This window comes from Parasteatoda tepidariorum, chromosome 3 (genome assembly GCF_982258835.1).
Source record: "Parasteatoda tepidariorum strain Cologne lab strain chromosome 3, Ptep-v5.0, whole genome shotgun sequence".
NCBI classification, from domain to species: domain Eukaryota; kingdom Metazoa; phylum Arthropoda; class Arachnida; order Araneae; family Theridiidae; genus Parasteatoda; species Parasteatoda tepidariorum.
Window position 1 is genome coordinate 103,025,721 of NC_141757.1, and position 12,641 is coordinate 103,038,361.

At 29.9% G+C, this 12,641-nt stretch overlaps 1 long non-coding RNA gene across 1 annotated transcript; it reads right to left on the reverse strand.

Annotated features, from left to right (window-relative positions):
* Nucleotides 1–3,403: 3,403 nt before the first annotated feature.
* On the reverse strand, nt 3,404–8,011 carry LOC147814122 (uncharacterized). Its single transcript, XR_015432674.1, has 2 exons — nt 7,619–8,011; nt 3,404–5,202 (listed from the first exon to the last, which is right to left on the reverse strand). It is a non-coding gene; the product is annotated as an uncharacterized LOC147814122 (long non-coding RNA).
* Between the last annotated feature and the right edge of the window lie 4,630 nt (nt 8,012–12,641).

Below are 12,641 nucleotides of genomic sequence, written 5' to 3' on the forward strand. Positions count from 1 at the left end.
CAAGTGATTTGTATTTCAGACATCCAAAAGGGTCAATATGGGAAATAGGGTCCCCATAGTTCGGTCAAGAGAACGATCCAAAGTTTGGACCCCTTAACGTTAGTTTTATTTTTTGCGTAGTTCAGAATTTTTCAAGCGAATTAAAACATTTTCCCCACAATTATAAAATTTGTTTATCCAAAGAAAATTACATGGAAAAAATTGACTTTAGTAAATATTTATTATTTTATTTAATAATAGTCGAAAAATTTTGAATTGTAAGGTATGCAACTTTTTGCATCATTTTGCTGTTGATGTTGTATCTAACGCCGATTGCCACACGGGCAAGCCTGCTTGGTGAAACCGAGCAAATTTAAGGCAGAGTGTGCGTTTCTTGTTTCTTCAGTGGCGCCCTCCTATGGCCAGGAATTCGTCTTCAGCCACACACACATCACAGCCCATTTTATAGGGCGGATCCTCTCATACATCCATTCATTCATCCGCAGATCGTAATTTTTGCCCCGAATCAGAGAACGATCGATCTCCAATCATGTACCCCCAGAGGTATTGATTTGTTATGGGAACATAGAGGACTTTGAGACTCGACAGATTTAATGTGCATCCGTCATCATTTACTACACAGGGAGTCTTCGGCTTGCTTCATTTTAAAGTTTGTTTATACAAGTGAGGGTTTGTTTATTATACATTTTCACGCCAAATTCAATGATATCAAAATTTAGCCGATAGTACTGATATTATCGAAGTTAAAAGATTTTTATATATTACAATGCATATACATAATTTTTATACATAAAGCTTTTGGACTGCTCGCTGGCCTAGCTGTTAGCGCGCCTGACAGCGAAGTCAATGTTTGCGGGTTCGAATCCCGCTTAGGGCATGGATGTTTCTCTCTGTCAGTTGTTCTCTGTTGTGTGAATGTGGCCCACCCTATGAACGGGTATCTGTGGCGTGGATAATGTTGCTCGCCCCCGTGACTTAGGCTCTCAGGTACCCACCGGGTAACATTAAAAAGCAACACTTTCGGTAACTTCTTAGACAACGAATGAGAGATCAGTGCCAGACGTGAAGGAAATAAAAATCAGAAAGCTTTCATTGTTGCAAAATTTTTTCTTTATAAACTTGCTTTTCTCTAATTTAATATAGCATTACTGTCTTCGCTATTATCAAACAAGTAAAAAAGTATCACTAAAAATAAGTACTTTTCAGACATTAAAACTAATGTAACCATGAATCTTCAACTATGAATCTTACCATAACATTACCTAATATTTACATGAATTGTACTTCTAAATTATCAATCTTATTGAGTTTGTGTTGGTTTACATTTGATTCAGAAAACGTGAAACGCGTAAATATGTAGTTAAATTTTAGCGGTTTTTATATAAAACCTGAAAAGGAATAAATAAATAAATGAATCTTAGCTGTTAGTTCTATCGGTTTGGAGACAGTACATCACTTGTCAAGATGTAATAAATCACTTTAATATTAATCTTAATAGTTGATCTTTTAAAAATCCCTTCTATTTTGAATCCCTCACTTAAATACAATATTATTTAATACGATATATTCGACTTTATTTGGGTAACAAAAATATTGACATCAATGCAGAAATTAGATTGATTGAGGAAATATCGCGATATATTTTTGACATTGCATCACGATATTAAAATTTGTTATTATTAGTCTTGGGTGTTAATATTTGTGTGGGGGATAACTAGCAAAAGCAGTCTCCAGCATATGGTCCAATTAGAAGATTTTGTCTGTTTCAAAAGGCATTGTTTACTGTTTTAGATCAGTGTATTCTTTTAACTTAAGGAAATTTAGAACAGTTAGAGTTCGTTTTGTTTTGGCAAAAAAATGTTTACAAATGAAATTCATAGGCTCGCATATTTAATAATGGAAAACAAGTACTTTCTTTGATTCTGACAAAGTTGATAATTTGATTAGTTACCCATCAAAGGTGCCATTGAGATAACTATATTTGTTTTTCTTTCTTTTATTTTTGTGAGCATATGTTGTATTAAACATTTTAATAACAAAATCTCCATGTTACCATAGCAGCCATGATGGAACAGAGGATAGAGCGTTCGGCTTCAAATGAGGTGAACAGGGTTCAAATCCCAGCGATGGCTCGTTTATACGAATTCCGCATCCGGTTTGAACCGACCACAGTTCTGACGTAAAGTTCCTCAGTGGTAGACGGATAATGGGTTAGAGTCCCCTTATCATGAGACTAGCCGTGGAAGGTTTTTGTGGTTTACCTCTCTATGTGACGCAAATGCTGGTTAGTTTTAGAAAAATGTCCTCCACAAAGGCAAATTTCTCCCATTAAGTGATTGTGGAGTTCCCTTGTCTTCTGGATTGGGTTCGAAATTACAAGGCTACGGAATTGAACATTAGTAGTCGTAAACCCAAAAATTGGGTTGGCTGTTCAACGACGGCTATAAATATAAATGTGAACATAGGAAATACAATTTAAATCCACTCTCACTTGAGCAATACGAGTTTAATATCTCATATATATATTTCTGCTATGTGGCACCATAAACTCGTACACTCTAAAAACTGTACCGCTGATTTCAGAGGCACATTTGGATCGTTTGTGCCTCTGAATTTTAAGGGCACAACGTGCCTTTAAAAATGAAAGGCACAATGTACCTCTGATTTCAGAGGCACATTTGGATCGCTTGTGCCTCTGAATTTTAAGGGCACAACGTGCCTTTAAAAATGAAAGGCACAATGTACCTCTGATTTCAGAGGCACATTTGGATCGTTTGTGCCTCTGAATTTTAAGGGCACAACGTACCTTTAAAAATGAAAGGCACAATGTACCTCTGATTTCAGAGGCAAAATCAGATGTACCTCTTAGCTTGAAAGGTACATTGTACCTTAGATTTTGCTTTTATGAACCACTCATTGAAATAAGCATTTAGTGGAACCAAAACCTGTTATTTACCAGATTTGAACACACTTTTTTTTTTACCCATTCGTAATTTGCTTGCACTTCATATAAAAAGGGGTTTACACTATTACCAAGATATTAATTATAATAATTCTTAATGAAAAATATTTCCCAATTCTTTGAATATTGGCCACTTGAGGTGATCATCTCAAGGGATTCCATCTAATGCTTTTTCATAGGCAATTATAAAATATGTAAATTTATACAATTTCTTTAATTATGTAGCGTTTAATGATACTTCAACAATTACAATGATGTTTTTCTAATCAGATATAGGTATAAAAAATATTTATTTCTGTTAAACCAAGTCAATATAATTCATGGACTTTTTTTTCCAAAAAGTATCCTCAAAATGGAAATTTCTTATAAATTTAGATATTTTTTAAATATTTAGAGATTCAATAAAATAGCTTTATAAGAATCAAAATTAAACACTAAATATCATGAAATCTAATATCTTTTATTTTCACACATAAAGAACAATATTACATAATTTAGTAACAGTTGCACACAAATATGGAAAAATATAGAACTTTCACAATATTTTAAAATTATAGATGTAGATTTTGAACAATTTGTATGTTTTATAACATCAAATATGTTTAATCAAATGACTTTACAAGTGTAAAATCAAAGATTTCTTTCTATTGAAATGAATTTTTTTTTAAAAGCCTGATTTTGGCGAAGCATATTAACCCATTAGGCGCCATCATTCCCATTTTGGGAACATTAGCTTTCAATTTTTTTAGAACTAACTGTACTTAATATTACTTAATTGACAATTTTATTTGAGCTCTGAATATATGAAAAGAATTTTGCAATTTTTTTTGAAAGCTTGTTTCAGAATTTTTATTTTTTATAGTATTTTAAAAATCGTGAAATTCCGCATTTTTATCCCCAATCATTAAACATGCATTTGTTTTATAAATATTATTAAAATAAAAATTATTTTAACTTAAACTTGATTACAACAATCTAATGTACTAAATAAAACTAGCCCATAGAGAAAATGTACAATGGCTAGTTTACAATTGAAGAAAAAAGACCTTGTTCCCTTTTGAGGGAAAGTATTGGCGAAAGCTGTTTTCAAACGAAAAACAAGATGCAGATTATTTTAGCAGAAAAAATATTTTTTCATGACAATAATATATGCACTAATTTAATAACGCAGAGCATAGCGTCGATTCAGGTTTATCTTTATATTACTACACTAATCTAATACGTTGCCAAAAATAAACCTTAATCTATGTTTATTTCCTCCCCTCAAACACGATAAAACATCTGCATTTTTCAATCTCTCCCCCATTCATTGCACGTTTACTCCTCCCCAACAGCAAAATGACTCTAAATTTCTATTTGCATTTTTATAAAATAATTAATTTATAATAAATTTGTATTATGTTTAAAAGTTTCCTACAGATAAAATCTATCATAAAAAATTTCTAACATTTTCCTTTGCTTAAGAATTTTAAAATCTGGCAAATAATTTGAAATACTTAGTATAGGCTATGTATATATATATAGTAATATCATAATTAAAGGTCAATAAAGAAAAAGTGCAGGTAAAAAAAGAAAAAACAACACCGGAAGCAAAATTATAATGGTAAACACACTTAATACAATGAGTAATTTAACCAGTGAGAATAGCCAAAACCAAATTTACAAAAATTATAATAATTTAAAATAAAACAAAATTAAAAAAATTAGCACTATAATGAGAAAATAAAATATCATAGTAAAAGGTGATAAATAAATTTGCTTTACAGAGTGGAACAACTGTAAGTCAATTTTACTTGGAAATGGTAAGATTCGTTTAATGCAGACCCTTATAAAAAAAGTCCACACGTTTCGCAGAGAACTTTTATTAAAACATTTTCCAAATTTTGAAAAAAATCAAATGACACACATTTTTCTTTCTTTTAGTTTTCACTAGTTATTAATACAGAATCACAATAATTCAGAGAAATAGCAACGGACATTTAAAGGTTGTATCCGGAAGAAAAAATGCTCAACACTTCACCGGGGGAGGTACATGGGCAAAGCATTTGCAGAGGAGGCCTGATCAAATCCTTCCCACAGCATCCACATTATTTATAGTTTAGCATTGACCACAGTGCTGATGTAAAATACCCTCCGAGGTAGTTGGATCATGGGTTTGAGTCCCCTGGACGCCAGACTAACTGTAGCAGGCTTAGTGGTTTTCCTCTCCATGTCAGTGTTTTGTCATGCATTCATCTCGGCTAGAACATTTAAAACAGGACTTATCAATGTAAGAGTATTTTATTTGAATAAGTTGTTAAAAGTTTCTATCACAATGTACACAAATACATTCATGAAGATTTTATTACATTAAGAATAGGTTTAGCTAAAATAATTTTTATATATAATATTATTGAACTAATTTAACACGTTGAATGCCATAGGGGTCACCGGTGACTGGTGCCTAGATTATTCGAAACACATAACTCGAATAAATTTTTAATGCTCTAATTTTTTTTAATATTATTATTACTAAAATGGTTTGAAGAAATAATTGTAATATATACTGAAAAAATCATTTTGGCCAGACGGACAAGCCATGTAAAATTAGTGTGGCATTCAACATGTTAAAGAAAAAAAAAGTGTAAATCTATCTAAGCTTAAATACATAAGAAAGTGCAAGGATTGTTCTTAACACAAAACAAAATTGGAGTCAACAAAGAAAATTCAAATGTAAATCGAAAAGTAATTATTTATTATTTATAAAAATATTTAATAATTAAAAACATTTTTTTGCATTTACTGGAACACAGTCGAGACAAAAAGTAACAGCAAAAAAAACTATTAATCATTTAGTTATACTAATAATATAAATTTAGATTACACAAACATTAAATTGTCTTTCAGAGAGCAAAAAAAAAAAAAAAAAAATTTTTCACTGTATCAAGTTTATACACATATCAATCCTTACAATCAATATATTTTCTTTCTAAATATTGTTATCAAAATTGCTTCGCTTCATATTTTTTTTACTACAGTTCAGGAAAAGCATTAGTTATAGATTAATAAAAGTTTTTTGATAATGTTATTCTAAGTAACACAGGTAAGGTAGCAATAACAATAAAAAAAAATAAAAGTTTCTTAAAAATTATTATCACTGATGCTGAATTAGAAAGTTTTACTAGGTAGCTTTTCGTAGCAAGAAAACATGGAGTATAAAGTGTTGAGCATTGAATATGAAGTACCAAATATTTTTTAAATAAAGTATTCAGTATATATCGATAAAGCATTAAGAATTTATCTTGGAAAATGCCAGTGACACAACAGCGATTCTGCATATCTAATCCATTTGTGATCCAATGAATGTTATGCAAATAATTTTTTTATTTTTTATATATAGTTATTGATATCAAAATTATGTAAATTAAACTGCTCTAGTTAGCAATACTTTAATATTTTTCAAAAAGTTCAAGCTGTTAAGTACTTGGCATTATATTATTTTAAACAAAGAGCAAGGTACTCATCACCGCCCATCACTCAACCATGACCAAAAATCCTATTTCTAGGGCTTTACTTTTTAACGGCCATGGTTAAAATGCCATGTAATTTTGATACTGGTCAGATAAAGTGGACTCCGCTTGAGCTAGCTCGTTTGAATCTTCTGCACGATAACCAATAAGAGAACTTTCAGTTGTGGCGGAATTTATATGCAAAGTATACACGCCAGTTGTTTTATACATTGCCAGGATCTAACTCATTACCCTAGTTCTCTAATAAGCAGTGTGAAAGATAATTTAACCAGCTGTGCCACAAGAGCACCCTGGAGCAAGCTATTAATCCTTTTTAAAAATCAAATAAATTAAATTTCAATTTGAAATGTTACAATTTTTAAAAGGAGTTTCACAGTCGTAAATAATTATATATCCCATGTTATCTATTTTGAGTCATAAATTCAAAACTAAAATTTGAAATTATACACTGAAAGCTGTGATGTTAGAATAAAACATTTTTAAACATTACTTTTTCAAAAAAAATAATAACTAATTAAAAATTTATAAATCATTAGAAGATTGCCTTTTTCTCCCATGCTTACACCATATTTAAAATATAAGTAAAGCATAATCTTATTTTTTTCTTCAGGTTTATGTCAACTGTAAGTTTAGTAACAGTTTGAAATAATTATAATTAGATATCAATGTCAATTGTTTTCTAAAATAGCTAATAATTGAAAGTATACTTTTCATAATTATAATAAAAATTCGAAAACATTCTTCGTTGTTTTTTAAATTATTCAATCATTCTGTGAGAGAATTTCTGTGATAGCTCTCGAATGTAAACTAAGATAAACAAAAAAGCAAATTGGTATTTCAAATAAAAATGATTTTTTATTCATAGCTATCGCCACATTGAAAACCTCATACAAAATTATAATCAAACACTACAGAACAAATATAGGGCACTTTAAAAACATTCCTCTTAATATTATAATGATAAAACATAAATAATACAACTACAACAGAAATGTAAACATAACTAGGGTTAGCTCTCTCGCTTAAACATTTTTATAAGATTTGTAGCATTAATAATTCAGTAATAAAAATTGAAATGTATTAATAAAAAAGATGCCGTCGTTACTTAGGAATAAATATAAAAATAAGATATAAGTATTAAACTTACCAAATTCAAGCATTTTTATAACATCGATAGAACACATTTGTAGACAAACTTCTTCCATCGGTAGCGTGGATGGGAAGGGACAGAAAACGTATTTCGTCATAAAATTTTTCACTGATGTGCGCATGCGCTTGTTCTCCGTTACATGATCGTACCGAAGAAAAAGAAATGAAAGGCACAAAAGTCTTTTCGTACCGCGCATTGACTGGCGTTTGCTTTGGTGCCTTCAATTTCTCGTGGTGCCTCTCATTTTTAAAGGCACATTAGTTATGTGCCTCTTACGCGAGAAAATACACGGTACATTTAGCTTGTGCCTCTGAAATCAGAGGTACAGTTTTTAGAGTGTATATTTCTCTATCTATAGGAAGCACTACGGTTATTGTTTATTTAGTTAAGTTGTTTTGAGTAATAATTTAAGTAGGTTTAAAATATTATTTAAGTACTTATTTAGAATAATTTTGTATTTGATTAAAATAAAAACTTAGTTGCGAAATAATTATTTAGATTTATTTTTGATCTTTTCAAAAATTGTAAGCATAAACGGTGCCGCATATTGTGATATCAATTACTGGTGAGGAAGCCTGTTTTTTTCGAGCCATAGCATATATATTATATAATATTCAAGTAATGTCTCCAAAATACGGGTGCGCCTCGGGATGAATTTTGTCACTTAATTTTAATACCTCAGCTGCCTGCTATAAACTCATACTTACGGCCGCTTGTGGGGACTTCCTGACAGATTTTAAATAATTATTACTAAAATTCTATACTTCGATAATATCACGGGTAACTCTTTAAAATAGTTAAATTGAAATCAAAGTACTTCCGCTCGGGCAACAGATAGACGGTAAAAAAGTTTGATTAGCATAATTATTTAAAACTAATTAAGGTCGAGCTAGAATTGGTGGCTGGGTAGAAGAAATAAAATATTTAAATACAGTTGTGCTGAGCATTCGGCTTGGTTATCATTAAAATTTATTTGTTGCACAAAGCAATTTTGAAAGGTTACCAAGCTGGTAGCCATAGGCGGCTGGAATTAAAGAAGTTTTACCTTAAAATACAAATTGCATAAAATTAATAAACATTTAAAACTATATTAAAATACTTTTTCATAAAATATGTTTTTTTAACATTAAATATTGAATCGGTAAACTTAAGAAAAAAATTTTTTTTCTCACGTTTTTAAGCATTTTTAACAATAAATAGATTTATCAGCATTATATTTTGTTAAAGCTAACTAAGTTATCAACATTATATTTTGTTAAAGCTAACTAATTTATCTAATTAAGCATGTAATACTTAATGTTAAATTTTGACTTATTTTTCAAATAATTCTTTGAATTAAAAAAAAAAAAATTAAAGAGCAACATTCTTTTAATATTTCATAAAATTTAACTTTATCTCAGAACATAATTTTTTTCTTCTTCAAAAATTCAGTTTCCTCTTTGAACTAGAAAATGATACTAATTAAAGCAAAGAACACCAAGAAAAGTTTTGATGAAAGTAATTACAGCGGCTCGTTATGTGCTTGTTAACTCTCCAAATTTCATTAGTCCAGATTTCCCTTCTCAAGAAACTTCATGTTCAGTCTATGCATAAATTAATTCGTGCTGGAGAATGTTAATTCTCTTATTTTTGATCATTTGGATGTTATCATGAAGAGTTTATGAACACAAATCTGACTTCATCCTAAAGATATTGCAGCACATAAATTAAGCTTCGTTTTATTTCAGATTGAGATTTTAGCACTAATTTATAATCCATTTAATGGAAGGGGATTATTGGCAAAATAAAAATTTGGAACAGAATTAAATGTAAGAAATTTTGAGTTTCAGTTTTCTATTTCGTCGTTTTGAATTAGTCAACATTCACATTCTAATATTTTAATTAAAAAATAATAAGAGTAAATTGTAGGTAGACAAAGAAAATGTACATTTTTGCGGTATAAATTTTAAAAAAAATTGTAAATCCCTTCCCCCTAAAGGAAAACCGAAAAAAACATTAGTTTTACATAAAGTTATATTTTCTTAATAAAATTTATTTGTATAATTATATTGATGCAGTAAAAGCAAAGAATAAGGAGAGGACCTAAGGAATATAATAAATCTCCTTATTGACAAATTTTTTAAATGCAAAAAAACGTAAAAATTCGAAAAATAAAAATTTTGGTAAGTTTTATATTTATAATAAAATTTTAAATTAGGAGAAACTCAAATCATCAATTACTATCGTATAAAAACATAAAAAATTCTTAAGAAAAAATACTACTAGAAATTTTATAAAGTAATTTAGAATGTAAGTTTTGCTTCGTTTTACACGTTAAAGTTGCATATTTTATTAAAATTCATGTCTAAAATGAGATTACTGCAGTAAAAGTCAAAATAAAGGCAAAGAACAAGGAGAGGGGAAATTCTTACGCAATTATGGGAGGAGTAATTTTCTTATTTCGCTGAAAAAGATGTGAGGGGTTCAAAATTGCCTAAAACTTGTTTTCGTAAGATTTTGAAGTTTAAAAAAAAGTCCTTTTCCTGCTTTAGAATTAGATTTCTTTACTTAAATTGTTAAAAGTGTCTTGGTAGTTAAAATACCTCATGTCATTCGAAAATCGGCGAAAATTATTATAATTCTTCAATCACAATTTTATCTTCCACTAATTCTGACACTAATGTGTTGTTCACTGGCATCACTTTTCTTAAGGAAAAACACATCATGATAATCAAAAACAAAAATAAATGTTGTAATTGAAATTTTATCGCATGAGCACCACGGTCCTCATTAAGACACCACCACGTAATTGATAAAAAAGAACGCGTTAGAAACAAAGGCACAGCCTCTAAAAAATATAAATTATTGAAAAGAAAGGAATTAAAAGAGAATCCACGTTAGTCGAAAGGACGGCAGTAGCCGAAGAAAGCATTTCTAAGAAAATATTTGTATGCACCTTTCTACTTCAGACAGATCATTCTTGTGGTTAAGGCTACAATATGAATTGATTCATTCATATTAAAATGTGTTCTCGAACAAATTGCTTTAGTTCTATCCTATGCCTGTATTGAGCACAAAAATGGATTCGCCTCTGATATAGCTTTCATCGGCCACCAGAAAATATGGTTTCTATCCCTCTCGAATTTGTTATTATATAACAAATTCGTTTTATAAAAGAAAATGAGTCAACGAAATTTCACATTCCAAAATTTTATTTGTGTGTATTTCTAGCTACATATTTGGAAGGATGCAATTGCTTTTTTCGATTGCAATAAAATAATATTAGTATTTCAATCAATAAATCTTTTATGAGTATTGGTAATCCCATCTATTCGTTAATAGCCACATGCAACTCAATTTAATGGACAAACTATATATTACACGAGTAATGTGACACTCACAATATATAGTGTGACAATGCATGCAGCACATGACTGATATGTGAGGTGTGAGTTAGCACTTAAACAATCCCTGCAAAGCGCAAAAGCGACAAATTAATTAATGCGGAGATTTTTAGAGATGAGAAGTACTGAGCATAGTTGCGAAGCTTGTTGTAAGTTATTTCAATAATAGTACTTCTAATAGCATATTTTAGCATATTACAGTTATTTAAAAGATATTTACGTTGACACGAATTTTAATAATTTGTTATATTTTTATATGCTCGTTAAACAATTTTTTTTCACCATTACTAAAATCTTGATGGACTTCACTTTTCACTGTTTTTATTAGCTAAAGAAATTGAAGCTCTAATAAAATAGAAATAAAAAATATTCATTTTATTGTTTAGCTTACAACTATTTCTGAAAAGAGTTTTAGCCTTATTTTTACAAAATCGTTAAAATAGATTTAAACAGTAACTTAATAAGGCAACTTAGAGATAAAATATGCAAAAAATGCATGATGTTTTGATCTTAAAACTCGCAACGTATATTTTTAGAATCGTAGTCCATACTATAGTTTTTAAAACTTAAGTATCAGGAGTTACAACCTAATATTACCCTAAAAGGCTAAAAGAAAGAAGGAAGGAAGGAGGAATAAAAGGTAATAAAAGAATGTCCCAATTAAGCATTTGAATGCTACGAACTCTAGTGGTTTGGGAGCGTAGGCTTAAGGGCACAATTACAGAGTAAATAAAAAAATATTAAATTATTTGTGTTAGCACTGCATTGTTGTTTCTCTGTTTATAGTGCCCATATACACAAAATGGTGACCCCCATTCGTAATGAGTTGGTGTACTGCAATTTGCTACGCATGAACCTGCAACTAGAGATCAAAGATAAGTTTCGTTTAAATATTAAATATCTACTCATAATTTATTTAATAGTTACTAATTGCATCCAACCCTTTTTTAAAAACAACCGACAATATATAGATGAACTAGTTTTTAGTTTGGCTATTTACCGTATATATAATAGTGCACGCATAAAACATGAATGAACAGCTAGGTTAATTTACCCTCAATTTAAAGTATGACTTGTTGTAAATGGAATTAAACAGTTATAATATCGAGAACTTGGAACTCTAATTAATCGGCAACTTGTCATTAAGCAAGCAAGAAACAGAAACAGAATCAAGATCTATGGAAACTTGAGGAAGAACGTAATGAAAAGCATAAAACAATATGATTGCCAAATGAGACTTAAAAGTAATTTTAATAATCGTCATTTAGTACTTCTGTGTTTAACTCTTTAGTTTCCTCCCTTATCTCATTCTACATTAATTTGAGACATAGTGTGAGTTACAAGTAGATCGAATTATTTTGTCATTTTAAAACAAATTTGGGATATTTCCGAATCGTGATCTGTCGTACCAACTATAATCGCCAAGGCCCCAATGGACTAAACTTGCAGGTTTTTTCTCACATGTACAGGTTTGACCAGGAGTGGCTTCGAGTTGATCCTCTTTAGTGATGTTTTTCGTTTTAGTTTCTCGTGGGAAAATGCCCAGAAGTTGCCAACTATTCTGCACCATATCATGATATGGAAATCTTCTCACAGATTTTATTGTGTAGTTTTTGGGCAATTAATAATTTAAATAT